Consider the following 16,010-nt stretch of genomic DNA (forward strand, 5'->3'; position numbering starts at 1 on the left):
GGTATTATTACGTAACACTTTGAAATATTAACCACATCTAATAATCTAAGCATCAGTTCCACATTTTGACTGATTCCTGGATACGCAACTGAGAATTCAATTGAAATACTTGTCGCCCTTCACAAAGGCGCCAACTACTCGGAGTAATTGAAGTTTTTGTTAAAAAAAAAAATGTAGCTCTTTTCCGACTGATGTGTTTTCCTTCATCTGCCATTGGGAAAGGAAAAGAGTTCGGTCTTATGTAAGGTTCTCAGCCTCAAGTTTGGCACTATACGTTTAACATCTTGTCATCGATCTTTGAAATTATCTTTGATTGTGAAGGCACAAATTATGCTGCAAAACTGCCAAAAAGAACATGTATAACCGGATGTGTAATCCATGATTTAGAAAGAAAAAATTCTTGAGATTCATGCCAAACACTGCTGGAATACTTTAGGGTAAGGCTGGGCGAATGCTATAGCTACGAAATCATAGTGAAACTGTCAAACACTTAGATCGATGGAAAAGATCACTGGGACGAAGGGTCCATGTTGTTTTGGTTAGCTTTTACTCTACAGTTGTCGAGCTGAGGCTGGGTGTGACTATCGCCCAAGTAAATTCTTGCTAACTTTTAGTGATGACTTTCGTGAAGGTGTAAAATTGTAGAGGGTAAAGTGTAATCATTGCTATGCTCCCTTTTTACAGGTCACCACACCTTTCTATGCACCCTCCATGCACAGGAAACTGTTACTCACCTCTCCTGGATCCAGTGCTCGACACTACATCTTTCTTAAGGACACCGTTGAAAATTTGGTTAGTAGACTTCCTCACACTGCCACTTAGGACTAGGTGCCACTTCTCTATTTCAGCAAAGTTTTTTAGACATTGCAAAGCCAGCTCTGCCTTGCCGCTGGGTTAATTTCATGACAGTGGTGGGTCACTTCTGATATTGAGCTCTGCTATAAAGCTGTGTTGGTTCTGTTTTTGGAAATTATAGTAGACCCAGATTTGCTACACCTGTGCCTTGCCACAAGGCTAACTCCTCTGCATCTCTGTTCAGGTCTGCTATATTGTTGCTCCTGCTTACCTCCTTCAGTTGACATAGTTCTAGGTCCACCTCTTCTGCCATTGATATACTTACAATCCACCCAGCTACACCAACCCCACCTGTTCGTACTGCAAAAGACCTGCTTCCCCAGATTTTTCCCAGAATTCTGATATGTCTCAGGTTTCTAAGACATATCAGAAACATTCTCTGCTTTTCGAGAGGTTCCAGGAGGCTTCTGTGACCAAGACATAATCGTAGTCTTCTCAAAGACCTTGAGGTCTTCTTTTTTTTTCCCAGGAGCTCTCCAGAATTTTTTGGAGCAATGACCAAGATGTATTTGGAATTATTGGAAACCATGGCAGTTGGGCCTCCTTAGAAACCAGAAACTGGGTGCAATTCCAATCTCTATAGCGATTTTCTTACATGCGGGATAGAGGAGCAGTACAGGTTTAGATGATATTCAAATCAAAGGGGTTACAAAACATTATAAAGTATCTGAACCCACGATTTTGAACTTATGACATACCGTAATTGGTTGGCTCTGTCCTCTGGGACCATAAGGCTTTATAAGAACTAGGAAGCTGTAAATCCACTTTAGATTTTTCCCTAAGCATCAGTGCTCAAATGTATCATGGGTAGGTAGCAGAGGGATGTTTGTATGTATATAGGGGGACTCATGCTGTGAATGGGAGGCTATGTGGAGCTCACAGTGTATATACAGAGGCTATGTAGGGCTTGCACTGTATATACAGAGGCTATGTAGGGCTCATACTGTATATTTGAGGCTATGTGGGGCTCACATTATATATATTGGAAGATATGTGTTGCTCACAGTGTATACATGGAGGCTATGTGGGGCTCACACTGTATATGAAGGCTATGTGGGGCTCACACTGTATACAGCTCTGGCAAAAATTAACAGACCACTGCAAAATGTTCAGTTTGTCTGATTTGTCTCTTTAATCCTCTTGATTACATTCCAGAGGTTTTCAATGGGGTTCAGGTCCGGAGATTGGGCTGCCCATGACAGGGTTTTGATGTGGTGGTCTCTTAATTTTTGCCAGAGCTGTATATGGAGGCTATGTGGGGCTCATACTGTATAAATGGGAGGCTATGTGGGGTTCACACTGTATATACAGAGGCTATGTGAGGCTCATACTATATGCACAGGAGGCTATGTGGGGCTCACACTGTACATACAGAGGCTACGTGAAGCTCATACTATATACACAGGAGGCTATGTGGGGCTCACACTGTACATACAGAGGCTACGTGAAGCTCATACTATATACACAGGAGGCTATGTGGGGCTCACACTGTACATACAGAGGCTACGTGAGGCTCATACTATATACACAGGAGGCTATGTGAGGCTCACACTGTACATACAGAGGCTATGTGGGGCTCACAATATATATATACAAAGGCTATATGGGGCTCATACTGTATACTGGATTGGGAGTGTAGATCTTTCAGATCAGTTCCTCAAACCATACAGCACCATGCGAAAAACAAAAGTATGGTACAAAAAATTGGCCGTGCACATTGTACAGATGGCAGTGTGCAATGATTTTGTACTTTTTCGATGTGCAGGCAATATAGGGAGCTTCCTTCAGTTTCAGGAAGTAGTCGTCAAGGCCCTAATGTTTGGCAGTCAGGAAGGTGAGGGCTCTAGTACTTCTGAAACTGATGGTGCCCATATTTTACCAGGTCAAAATTTTCCTGGTAAGGTTCCCCAAACTGCAAGGTAGGGAATAACACAAAAAAGATGCGAAGTTTGCTCCAAGACCAAGAGGGGAATAAGACACAATTTACCATTGTGAAACCTGTCTTGAGAAACTTGGCCTTTGCATTAAGAATTGCTTCAAAGCATACCGCACTTCCATAAAATTTGGTTTTAAATTTTTAACATAACACCCTTTTATATTCTGATGTACCCCGCACAACTTACACATACCACCACATTATAAAATTCAGACACCTGTAAAACCAAAAGCATTATTATCATTACTATAACTATGCTTCTATGTAATTTCTTGTAGTTTCCAAAAATGGGATCACTTGTGGGGGTTTCCACTTTTTACACATATCAGGGATTTTCCAAATGTGACACGGCGCCCCCAGACCATTCCATCAAAGTCTGCGCTCCAAAACGTCACTCCTTCCTTTTGGAGCTCAGCAGTGTGTCCAAAAAGTAGTTTCCCACCACATATAGGGTGCGTACTCAGAAGAAATTGCACCACAAATTTTGGGGTCTATTTTCTTTTGCTACCTTAGTGAAAATGAAAAAATTGGGGCTAAAACATACATTTTGTAGGAGATAAAATGTTTTCATTTTCATGGTTCAACCTTGTAAAATTCTGTGAAAGCACCTATGGGTTCAAGGTGTTCACCACAAGTCTAGATACATTCCTTGAAGGGTGTAGTTTCTAAAATGGGGATACTTGTGGGTTGTCCACTGTTTAGTCACATCAGTATCTCTCGAAACGCGACATGACGCCCGCAGACTATTCCATTAATGGCTGAATTCCAAAACGTCACTCCTTCCTTTTGGAGCTCAGCAGTACGTCCAAACAGTAGTTTCCCACAACATATGGAGAATCAGAGTGCTCAGGAGAAATTGCACAACCAATTTTGGGGTCATTTTTTTCCTATTACCTTGGTGAAAATAAAAAAAAATTGGAGGTAAAACAACATTTTCATTTTTGTGGGAAAACTGTAAATTGTGTTATAAAATTCTGTGATGCACCTGGGGTTCAAAGTGCTCAGCGCACATCTGCATAAATTCCTTGATGGGTCTAGTTTCCAAAATGGTGTCACTTGCGGACGTTTTCCACTGTTTAGGCACATCACGAGCTCTCCAAAGGTGACATAGTGTCCTCCATCGATTCCAGTCAATTTTGCGTTTCAAATGTCAAATGGTGCTCCTTCCCTTCAGAGCCCTGCCGTGTGCCCAAACAGTAGTTTTCCACCACATATGGGGTATCAGCATACCTAGGAGAAATTGCACAACAAATTGCATGGTCCATGTTCTCCTCTTGTGAAAATGTTAAATTTTGGGCTAAAGTAACATTTTTAGAGGAAAATGTTAAATTTTAATTTTTTCCTCCTACATTCCTTTAATTCCTTTGAAACACCTGAAGGGTTAATAAACTTCTTGAATGTGGTTTAGAGCAGATTGAGGGTTGCTGTTTTTAGTATGGTGTCACTTTTGGGTATTTTCTGTCTCATTGGTCCCTCATAGTCACCTCAAATATGATGTTGTACCTAAAAAAAAGGTTTAGTAAATTTTGTAGGAAAAATGAGAAATGGCTGATAAACTTGTAACCCTTCTAATAACCTAACAAAAAAATTATGTTTAAAAAACCATGCTGATGTAAAGTAGATGTGATACATTTTCAAAATTTTTGCCAAATTTATATTTTCGCAAATAAAATAAAAACAAAAATTATCGTCAGAAATTTACCACTAACATGAAGTACAATATGTCATAAAAAAAAGTCTCAAAATCACTTGGATATGTGGAAGTATTCCAGAGTCATAAAGTGACACTGGTCATAATTGAAAAAAATTGGCATGGTCAGGAAGGTTTTGGAGCGGTGGGGTTAAAAAGCCAAAAGGACAAGTTTGCCAGGCTACCAGAAAAACTACGGACTACTGCAACCCCCCCCCAAAAAAAACAGACAAATTAGAAGGTAGCAGGGCTTGGTACCCCATTTCCATTTGGTCAAAATGGAACCCCTGACTACCTTTAGTATAATTTAAATCAGTGATCAGCAACACAAAAACACTTCAGTGATTAATTCAGATCAATATATCAGTATCTCCAAAGATGGTTTGAACAACTGAGTAAATTATGTCCCTGAAATAAAGATGCTTTCCAAATTACCAGGAATGTCTGGACATCTCCCAGAAAATACAGGGTGGGCCATTTATATGGATACACCTAAATAAAATGGGAATGGTTGGTGATATCAACTTCCTGTTTGTGGCACATTAGTATCTGGGAAGTGGGTGGTGACCATGGCGGACATTTTGAAGTTGTCCATTTTGGATTAAACTTTATTTTTTCCAATGGGAACAGGGCCATATGACACATCAAACTTATTGAGAATTTCACAAGAAAAACAATAGTGTGTTTGGTTTTAACGTAACTTTATTCTTTCATGAGTTATTTATAAGTATATGACCACTTATAAAATGTGCTCAAAGTGCTCCCCATTGTGTTGGATTGTCAATGCAACCCTCTTCTCCCACTCTTGACACACTGATAGCAACAGCGCAGAAGAAATGCTAGCACAGGCTTCCAGTATCCGTTGTTTCAGATGCTGCACATCTCGTATCTTCAAAGCATAGACAATTGCCTTCAGATGACCCCAAAGATAAAAGTCTAAGGGGTTGAGATCGGGAGACCTTGGTGGCCATTCAGCTGGCCCAAGATGGACAATCCACTTTCCAGGAAACTGTTCATGTAGGAACTTTTATCTTTGGAGTCATCTGAAAGCAGATTAGTATAATTGTGGCTCAATTAATCGAGAAGGCATCAGGGATGCTGGCAGTTAGGAAGAATTTCGTAGGGTTCTAGTCCGGTAGCCACCGGTAGACTACCACCATGGCTGCTGGGTAATAAATTTGCTCAACTCTACTAGGTTTAGCAGCTGAATTTGGATCCTGACCGATACTAAGGAAGAGTTGTTGATCACACAATTTCTGCCTCTCCTCGTACCATACAGTATGTTCGGTGGGGTGACAGCGCCGTAATTTAAGTTGGGCTATATTAGGACACATAATAAAGTTTATTGAGCAGATTCCTGCTCGCTGAGTCTCTGGCCAGATGGCGTCAGGCTGTGGATATTTTCATGATTGGCTCTTCCCCGGGAGAATTAACGAGGATAAGAATCTCCCTTGTTGAAGCTGTAAATCTCCCCCACCAATCATTTCATTCCTTCTTCTCATAAGCCGTGATAATCCCCCACTATTCTGTACGACTTAATGTCACATCTTCCAGTAATTTTTGTTAGAAGTTTCTTTATTTTTACTTATTATATACTTATTATATTTACCCCTCCCCCTCTTTTTCTTTCGGCTCCAATTGAAAATTGCTGAGCTCACGATGAAGGTCAGATAATTCTACGTCCTTGAGGAAGGCATGTATTAAAACATTTTTGGAAAGAACAAGGATTAAACTAATGGCGAATGGCGTCTGTACTCACGTGTATGCTTTATTTTATCAGGATATCCAGAGGATTCGGTTAAATCAAGTTCAAGTTCTCTAGATTGCCTCATTTTGGGGTAAAAAAATTACCGGAAAATGGAAAGACAATGAATTCTCAAAATAACAGTAATACAGCAAAAAGAACAAAGAGTGTAGATGGGATATACAAAGAGGCCACATGATTAACCCCTTCCAGCTCCATCACGTATGTATCCTTCATGGAGTAGGTACGGATGTATGGAGCGGGCTCAGGAGCTGAGCCATCCACACAGGGCAGGTGCAGGCTGTGTTATACAGCCACAACCTGAGTCTGATCATTGCTGCATAACAACTTATGTACCCAGCTGCATTTAAGGGGAACGAACCAGGTGGGGCACACATCAGACCGTCTGAAATAAGAGGGTGCCAATGGTGTTCAATGTCATTCGTCTAAAGCCCAATCACAGACTTTTATTATTTACAACCATACAGTGTATAGTACATAGTACAAGCAGTCAAACAATCATAGGTTCAAGTCCAGTAACCTAAGGGGATTAAAAAACAAAGCTAAAATAAAAAAATATATATTATTAAGAAAAAAAGAAGAAAGCTTAGATCACCCCATCACATCCAAGTTCGAAAGTAGAGAAATAATAATTTTAAAAAATCTTAATAATTAGCCATGTCCCTAAAAGTCCGATCTATAAAAATATATTTATTTAAACCATAAAGTAAACTTTGTAAGAAAAAAATATAATTTGCTGTTTTTTGTTCAAGAAATGCAATACAAAACAATTATAACATTGGCGGGACCCCAAAATGGAGGTAATAAAAACATCAGACTCGAAAAAAAAAAACAAGCTCTCACATAGCTCCATTCATGATGAAATAAAAGAGCACCAGGTTTATTTATTATGCTTAATTAAATAGCGCCATCACATTCTGTAGGCTTCACAGAAATGATTCCTGTCCCCATTGGGGCTCACAATCTACATTTCCTATTTGACTTTGAAGTGTGGGAGAAAATAAAGTTGTCCAAGTTTCATCTATCCGTGGGATAGGTGATGATTTGTTGATCGGTGGAGGTCCAACCACTGGGAACCACACCGATCAGAAAAACGGGGAACTTGTATACCTGTGTGTATGATTATTCTCAAAGGGGCTGCTCTTGGATTTTTCAGGCAGAAAAACCACTCAAAACAAATATTGGTGGAATCCTAGAAACAACCAAAAAAACCAAAACACAACAAGGATCCCTAAAATGTAACCTTTGATTATAAAAGCTAAAATCAGTTTGCTCCAATATAAGAGACAATAATGTTAGAAGAAAAAATATTATATTCAAAATATACCCTATCAGGTGTCCTAATTACTGCTCCCTACCTGACAGCGGAGGTTGGCACCCTAAGTTTCTGCGGTAGGCGCCCCCACTCCTCGACGGCTGGCCCTAATAGCCCTATTTACACCCTATATTCCCTAATAGAGACCTACTCGTTCTCAGAAAAAATGAAATAAATATAAAAAAAACAAAAAAATGCACAAATAAACTAGAAAAAAGCAAAAAATTAAACTCAGCAAAAAAACAAAATTGTTTTTATCATATTAGACAAAACGGTCCCCAATAGGGTATAGCAAAAACACCATTATTGGATAACAATGCCAATATCTTGTTTAAATGAAAAATATCAGTGTCTCGTTTATCCAACAAATATACAAGCGGGCCACTTCATCTCACACTGCTCCATATAATCATGTATATCACGGGTTTTCAAACATAACACCCAAAAAGATATGATGTCCTTAATAGGACTACAGCCCACAAAAACAGAAACATCCCCGCAGGGGACCACCAGAGCAGACTGAGCAGTCAAAAAATATTAATCACAATCCACAGTATAATACTGTAGCATATGCTTCTACTCATCTGCATCCCAGAAGCGTTGTGGGTCCTGTAATCATCCAGCTCCGCTGGTCTCCTGCCGGGATATTCTCCCTAGATTGACCAACGCGTTTCCCCCCCCGTGGAAATCCTGGGGGTTCATCAGGGGACATGGAACAATGCCACAAAAAAAGATAGAGATGCAGGAGCGCATTCCATACCGTTGCCGTATTATATACCGGTAAGCTTCCTCCACGTGGGGATAAACCACGCCCTCTCCTCGCGCACCCGGAAGTGTGTCATTGGAACGCACAAGCGCCACCAGGCACCTGATATGACGTTCCAGGACGCCCTTAATGGATGCCTCTGCGCCTGCGTGTAGTCACCTGCGAAAGTGCGTCACTGGAACGCACCTGCGCTCCAGACGCCTTACATGACGTATACCGAGGAAATCACCCTCACTTAGTATAACACACTACGCCTGCGTGTAGCTATAGCGTAACGGTGTACAACGCTGCGGGGAAACGAACTACATAACCCACTAGAGAATCACGTATGCACACGATCAAAACCACCACACATCCGGATACGGGGTATGGGGAGCACACTTTACACGATGTAAATAAGGAGATTCGATCCCCTCACTACTTATAAAGAGGAACATATGATACACACAAATTTTTCAATAGATAAACCAGCATTAACCAAGAGGTAAGTATTATTATGCCCAGATACCATCAACCAGCACCCATTGGATGCCCAAACCAGCAACTTAATGAACCAACACTCCAAAAAAGAACATAATAGAATGAACAAACATAGAAGAACAAACTAATACATAAAAAAGGAAATAATACCCCCATTTATTATAAGGGTACAAATCTACCCGACAGGTTAAATACTCATAGGGACCCAGATGGTTTTCAGATGAAGCTCGCAAAGGAAATCTGCTCATTGAGGCCAGAGGGCTCACCGACCTCAGCAGATAAATCCATCTCGTCTCCCGTTGTAAAATTCTCCTGTCCCAATCCCCCAACCTCACCGAAGGGGAAATCACCTCAATCACCCTAAAAACAAGGGATGTGGGGTTCCCCCCATGTATATCATTCACATGTTGTGCCAACGGGGTATCCCTATTGTGTCTAATGTCCCCTAGGTGTTCCCCTACACGTACACGGAGTTCCCGTTTCGTCTTCCCCACGTAGTCTTTTGGGCAAGAGCAAGTACATACATAGACCACTCCCACTGTTCTGCAATTTGCAAAACACCTCATCTGGAATGATCTTCCAGTAGCCGAGCTACTAAAAGTCTTGGACGGCAAAACATGCTTGCAAAATGCACAGTGTCCACATCTGAATGTCCCAAGAGACCTATTCTCCAACCAGGTACCAGATCTTTTAGGGGGTGTATAGTGGCTATGTACAACCATGTCTTTAATAGATTTACCCCTCCTATAAGTGACTGAGGGATATGGGGATATGTGCGCGCCAATGTCTGGATCTGATTTTAAGATCTGCCAATATTTTCTCAGGATTTCACAGACTCTACCTGACTGATCATCATACGTGCCAATTAACCGTGTGATGGGAACAGTATCCTCCTTCTTTTTTGGTATCAGTAAAGAGGTACGATTAGTCTTGTATGCAGCATGATATGCGGAATCAATCACATCCCTAGGGTATCCCCTATCCTCAAACCTTTGTTTCAGGTCTGAGGACCTTGTTTCAAAATCTCCCATCCTGGAACAATTCCTCCGTAATCTGCAAAATTGTCCCTTGGGGATACCCCTTTTCAGAGGACACGGATGGTAACTCTCCCACCTCAACAAACTATTAGTGGCCGTAGGCTTCCGAAAGATGGTTGTGTTGAGAAGGCCATCACTCTGTCTCGAGATGAGGACATCCAAAAAAGCAATTTCATCCTTTCCAATCTCATACGTAAACTTCAGGCCCTCAATATTACTATTGAGGTACCGTATAAATTCAACGAAGGACTCTGTCCCACCTCTCCAAAACACCAGGATATCATCTATATATCTGCCCCAGAAAATAATCCTGGGGCACCAGACATCATCCTCATCTCAAAACACAAAAGTGTCCTCCCACCAGCCCAGGAGCAAATTAGCATATGTGGGGGCACACGGGCTCCCCATTGCTGTGCCCCTGAGCTGGTGGTAGAATTTCCCATTAAAGAGAAAAAAATTGTGCTGCAAAACAAAACTCAATAACTTAGTCAGGAAATCATTGTGTGGACCCAAATGGACCCACCTACTACTCAGAAAGAACTTTACAGCCCTCATGCCATCTTGATGCCTAATACTGCTGTACAGCGCCTCAACGTCAATTGAGGCAATGATTGTATCTGGATCAATTATAATACCCTCCAGTTTAGTAAGGAGGTCTCCCGTGTCCCTGATATACGAGGGTAAGGCCGTCACAAACGGGCGTAATACTTTGTCCAGATAAATGCTACAGTTTTGTGCAAGAGCACCCACCCCTGACACAATAGGGCGTCCCTTAAATGGGGTGACACCCTTGTGCACCTTTGGTAGTGCATAGAACGTAGCTGTCGTTGGACATTTAGGCAACAGAAAATCAAATTCACTTTTGGAGATCAATTTTTGTTGTAAAGCTAATGTTACAATACCTGAGAGTTCCAACAAAAATTCCTCAGTCGGATCACACCTGAGAACCTCATATGAGTCCTTATCTGAGACTATAGCAGAGCACATATCCACATATCCACCACAGTCCATCACGACGATGTTACCGCCCTTGTCAGAGGGCTTAATCACAATAGAGTGATTATTTTTCAGACCTTCAAGCGCCCTCCTTTCCACAAGGGAGAGATTGGGACAGGCAGAATCAAGGGATGGATCAATCTTGTTCAACTCCTCAGTGACCAATTTTTGAAAAATTTCAATACTCCCATAATCACCGGGGGGGGGGGGCATCTTTTTACTAGTAAGTTTGAGTTCTGAAAAGGGGCCCTCACCCGGTTGCCTAGACCCCTCCTCAGCCAAGCTTTCAAGTGTCTCCAAATCAGCCAGGTCACTTAGTGAAATGCCCAATTGTGCATCATTTTTTTGAAAAAAACGCTTCCACTTTAGTTTTCTGGTAAACAAATTCAAGTCCTTGATCCAATTAAATGGGTCAAATCTAGTAGTTGGGACAAAACTCAAACCTAACGAAAGAACCCTATTCTCAATAGGTGACAATACATACGAGGACAGGTTCATAATACGATAATTATCAACAGTCTCTATCTTGGTCTCAGATAGTACGGGAGGGTCCCTCGATCCTCTAAAAAAGAGGATGAGGAAGAGGCAGAGGTATAACCCCTTTCTGTACTGCGAGTCTGCCATCTCCGACCCCTTTTTCCCCGACCCCTTGATCTAGGTTGTTGCCGAGACAAAAACACTCTTGGGGCTGAATCCACGTCAGAGAACTTAATATCTGACGATGATACCTCAGTATTAGTGTTGAGCATTCCGATACCGCAAGTATCGGGTATCGGCCGATACTTAGCGGTATCGGAATTCCGATACCGAGATCCGATACTTGCCGCGTATCGGATACCGGAATCGGAAGTTCCCAGGATTCAAACTGCACAAATTTGCACGAAATCAGCCAATGAGAATGATTCCAAGTGTGGGCACATCCTGTTCAGCATGGAGGGCCTGAAACTACTGGCAAGGCTGAAATGATGTCATGATGCAGTTTAAAAGTCGCTGGCGCCATTTTGCGTTCACTCTGCTGTGAATTCAGTTAGTGACAGGACGCTGTTTGCTGACTGAGGGCCAGTTTAAAGATAGCGATTTGCTTCTTTGTGCTTTTCAAAGGCTAATTTAGCAACCGCTGTGTTCACCTACTAATCACCTTGCTTTTGCCTTGTAGCGCTGTTTTCACAGCGATCTGCAAGGTCTGTGTGTGTGTGTGTGAGTGCAGCCCACTCTCTAGTCTGTGTGCAGCCATAGGCCATCCATAGCTGGTTGTATTCAGTTCAGGGAGGGTGGTTCATTGCCTCATACTGTTCTTTTTTTTTTTTTTTTTCAAGTAGTGTAGTCTGCTGCTCATTTTTTCAAAAAAATCCTATTAGTGTCTTTCCACCCGTCTCCAGCTAACTTGTGGAAAAACACTACATAGGATAACGTAGAGGAGGGTTTTTGGGCCTTGCAGCGCCGTTTACGGCTGTCTGCACGGTCTCCGTGTGACTGCAGCTCGCCCTGTAGTCTGTGAGCAGCCATAGCCTGGTTGTCTCCAGCTCAGGGTTCTTCACTGCGTCATACCGTAAAATCAATTTTCCTTTTGTTTTAAGTAGTGCAGGCTGCTGCACATTTTTTCAGAAAATTCCTATTAGTGTCTTTCCACCCGTCTCCAGCTAACTTGTGGAAAAACACTGCATAGGATAACGTAGAGGAGGGTTTTTGGGCCTTGCAGCGCCGTTTACGGCTGTCTGCACGGTCTCAGTGTGACTGCAGCTCGCCCTGTAGTCTGTGAGCAGCCATAGCCTGGTTGTCTCCAGCTCAGGGTTCTTCACTGCGTCATACCATAAAATCAATTTTCCTTTTGTTTTAAGTAGTGCAGGCTGCTGCACATTTTTTCAAAAAATTCCTATTAGTGTCTTTCCACCCGTCTCCAGCTAACTTGTGGAAAAACACTACATAGGATAACGTAGAGGAGGGTTTTTGGGCCTTGCAGCGCCGTTTACGGCTGTCTGCACGGTCTCCGTGTGACTGCAGCTCGCCCTGTAGTCTGTGAGCAGCCATAGCCTGGTTGTCTCCAGCTCAGGGTTCTTCACTGCGTCATACCGTAAAATCAATTTTCCTTTTGTTTTAAGTAGTGCAGGCTGCTGCACATTTTTTCAAAAAATTCCTATTAGTGTCTTTCCACCCGTCTCCAGCTAACTTGTGGAAAAACACTACATAGGATAACGTAGAGGAGGGTTTTTGGGCCTTGCAGCGCCGTTTACGGCTGTCTGCACGGTCTCCGTGTGACTGCAGCTCTCTCTGTTGTCAGTTCAGCCCCCCAAAAATAAATAAATAATAAAGTTCACCAAACACACCACTTTACATTTGTGTAGGCCACATTAGCTCATATTAAAGTCTAGTCCACACTTTAGAAAATTAGTGTTTCTTATACCTGTTAGGAGCTGTTCAGGAATAAGCACACAAAGCCGTTAGTACTTTTCTGCTTATCTTTATCAGTCAACCAAGATGAAGAAGGCAGTGAGTAAGGCACGTGGGCATGGGCGCGGAGCAGGGAGAGGACGTGGGGATTCTGTGCCTGCTGCGGGCACCGGTGACTCACCAGCACCCAGTTTCACCAGGGAACAGTCCTTCATGCGCAGCTTTGTCGTAGAGCGCCGTACACCGCTGCTGTGTGAAGAACAAATTGAAGCCGTTGTCGGATGGATGGCAGCTAACGCATCGACTTCAATTAGTGCCACATCCTCTCAGACACAGAGCACTGGAGAGCAGCCATCTGTCTCTTCACCACCTGCCAAATTGCCCAGGCAGACAGAGAGCCCAGGACAGGAGCCGTCTCTACTTCTGTTCTCTGAATCTCTTGGCTTGGAAACAGGGGGCCAGCCAAGCAGCATTGGAGAAATGGAAGAAGAGGCAGGGTGCAGTGATGCCCAACAGCTTTTTCTCTCTTCCTCTGAAGAGGCAGGTGGGCCAGTGCCTCCGGTCACCACATCGCAGGCCGCATCCGCTGATGATGACACTCAGGTGCCACTTTCTGGTGCGTGCTCTGCTGCTGAGACTACTCAGGAGGAGCAGTTGGTGGCAGAGGGTAGTGTAGATGATGAGGTCCTTGACCCATCGTGGCGTGAGGGACAGGAAGGTGGTGGGAGCAGCTCCGAGGAAGAGATTCCTAGAACGGGCCAAAGAGGTAGAGGGAGGGGGAAGACTGCACAGCCTGTAGCCTCCACTTTGGCACCCGTTAGGAGCATGTCTGTTCCAAAAGCCAAAAAGGGCGCTCCCAAGACTTGCAGTGTCTGGCCCTTTTTTGACACAGTTGTAGAGCGCCCCCACACCACCGCAGGGCCGAGGGGTACCCGGAGCCGGGCCTCTGAGTCTCTGCTCTGGGGTTGTCACGGTGGCTAGACCCGGTCCGTGGCCCTGTCTGTCATTGGGGGACGTCCGGTGCAATAAGTGGTGGTGTAGCAGTGCAGTTGTGGGGTGCAGGTCGTGGTAAATAACGAGGACACCAGGTTGCAGTCTCTTTACCTCTTTACTGAAGATCTCTGAGTCCTCAGTCCAGAATACGGTTTACCAGGCTGCGCAAGTCCGGCCGGTCCAATGGCACCTCCAGAGTTCTCTTCACAGGTGGAAATCTGTGCCTTCCTGCTTGCGCTATGTGTTGTGGTCCTTCCCTGCTGTGCTTACGGAAAGTCCCCACAACTGTTGTGTCTGTGTCTTAAGTTCCCTCACAACTCGACTAGATGATGTTCTGCTAATCCTCCGTCCCTCCCTGAGGTTCGGGTAGGAACGGCACCCGTTTGACGGGTAGGCTCGGAGCTCTTCCGGGACCCTAGAGACGCCCCTCTCCACAAGTTGCCCCCCAAGACTTCATATTTGATTTGAGTTAGACAGCCCGCCTGAGACTGACTGTCCTGCCGCTGTTTAGAGTATTGCTTGAAGCTGTATGTTATAATACTCTCTCGGCGTTCCGGCCACCGGTTGTGCGCCTCAGTAGGATGTTGCCTCGGTCTTACAGCACGACTCCTACTGGTATTCTCCTATTGCGATGATCTCGTTTCTCACTCAGCACAATCTATTTCGCTTCTGATCCCTCCTTGGGCACCGCCGCTATCCTGAGCAGGCACGGTCCCGTTACGTTGCCAAGCCTCTGTCAGGATCCCACCCCTGACAGAGACCATACTGTATCTTCCCCCCCACAACACCCTCTGCCACAAGGTGTTGCCTGGTTCCAACCCAGTCAGCTTCTAATCTAACTTCCTGCCTGACCCCCAGTTTACCCACTATGGTGGGGAGTGGCCTAGTGAATAGAACCCTTAGCTCCCCCCGGAGGCCCGGCTGTGAAATGCATTGGTGTCTGTGATACCTGGTCAGATGAACTCCTTCAGTGCCATCAGACGTACCATAGCTCCCCATAGTGGCGGAGCCACAGTACTGCAACGACCAGGACTCTGGGGCGCTGCACTCCCCCCTGGTTAAACACAGTACTCCGGGACTGGGAAGAAAACAACAATACAGGTTAGCAAAAAGACATACAATTTTTGTTGAGTGCAAATAACAATAAGTATACTTGAACAGAGCTTCCCTTTATGGGAGGTGAGGACACTTGAACGTTACAAAACATGGTTAAACATTAAACATTATAAATTACAGGCTATAAATAACTCCTGTTACCCAACCGGGCATTCTACTTAGTATAAATTCTAGAGCAATAATTTAACATCGCCCTTAAGGACGTACACTCGGCATCCATTAAAGACCTTCTTATAATCACATTATAAGGCAAATTTAACTTTACATTCTCCTTCTTTAATCTGCAGGACCGCCTGTCCTATCGGTGCCAGACCTACTGCCTCTCCTTTCTTACAGGACCGCTCCTTTCAGCCCGAGCCTTCTGTCTTTTCAACTACTATACATGGTATAGAACATAACACACTTTCGGGTTTGAGAACACTGAGCCATCTACATATGGCTCCTAAGAGGACCTACCACCTAACCCCTACGGGTTCACTCTCTGTCCCCGGTATCACATTATTAACTCTTCTTCTTACAATAACTAACTTCTTATGGAGGACTCAGGGTCTACCTTCTATCCCCCCTTTTCTATCAACATTATTAAATATCGAACTTCCATCTTTACTCTTCTTACTACCGACTATGCAGGACACTGTGTCTACCCCCACGGGCCTACTGCATCTTTCTTCTA

Source organism: Ranitomeya variabilis, chromosome 2 (genome assembly GCF_051348905.1).
Source record: "Ranitomeya variabilis isolate aRanVar5 chromosome 2, aRanVar5.hap1, whole genome shotgun sequence".
Lineage (NCBI taxonomy): Eukaryota > Metazoa > Chordata > Amphibia > Anura > Dendrobatidae > Ranitomeya > Ranitomeya variabilis.